The following is a 797-nucleotide window of genomic DNA, read 5'->3' on the forward strand; positions in this document are numbered from 1 at the left end:
GTGCCGTTGGCTTGAGAACAGACAAAGTAAGAACCAAAAACAAAAATCTTGTTCTACTGTCGACCTGAGGCAGCTCGACGAGAACGTGAATTTCACTGCTTCTGACCCTGGCCACTCCAAAGATGTTAGTCACCGGAGCCCAGTTCAGGAGACAAATCGTTCCCATCGAAAAAGACGGACTCAGGAAGACCTTCAAGAATTGATGTGGTGCTATCTTATAATAAGTGGCACCACCGAAATTCGAGTATTTGTCCCTAAGGAATCGGGTAGAAACCTCGGATAAATACTTAAAAACTCCGACAAGTAGCCTTGTCGTGTTTAATGGTGGATAATAATAATAATAATAATAATAATTGCGTCCACATGCGTCTCTCTCTGTGTGTGTGAGTGCGTGAGCGCGGGTTTTTTCTTTTTTTTTTTTTAAAAAAAAAAAAATTAAAAGTTTTAAATCGATTGATAATTATTCTAAGGTAATTAAATTAACATTTATCTTAATTAATTTAATTATAAAAAAATAAAATAAAATAAATTGATCGAATGGATTTTTTTAAAAAAAAAAGTAAAATGGCTGTGAAAGTATATTATTAAATAATAACAATGAAAAATATAGAACATGTGATGAGGATTCGTGGTTGTTAAAAAAAAAGGGAGGGAAGGGGGAGGTAAGGGGAGAGGGAGGAAGGGAAGGGGTTTTTTAATATAGTAGAAAACATAAATTTTTTATACTAATAGTGAAAAAGTTTAGTAAATTCCCATAGGAATTAATAGTAATTGAGATTTATGTAATGAAAAGTCTT

This window comes from Pediculus humanus, genomic scaffold (genome assembly GCF_000006295.1).
Source record: "Pediculus humanus corporis 1103172107412 genomic scaffold, whole genome shotgun sequence".
Lineage (NCBI taxonomy): Eukaryota > Metazoa > Arthropoda > Insecta > Psocodea > Pediculidae > Pediculus > Pediculus humanus.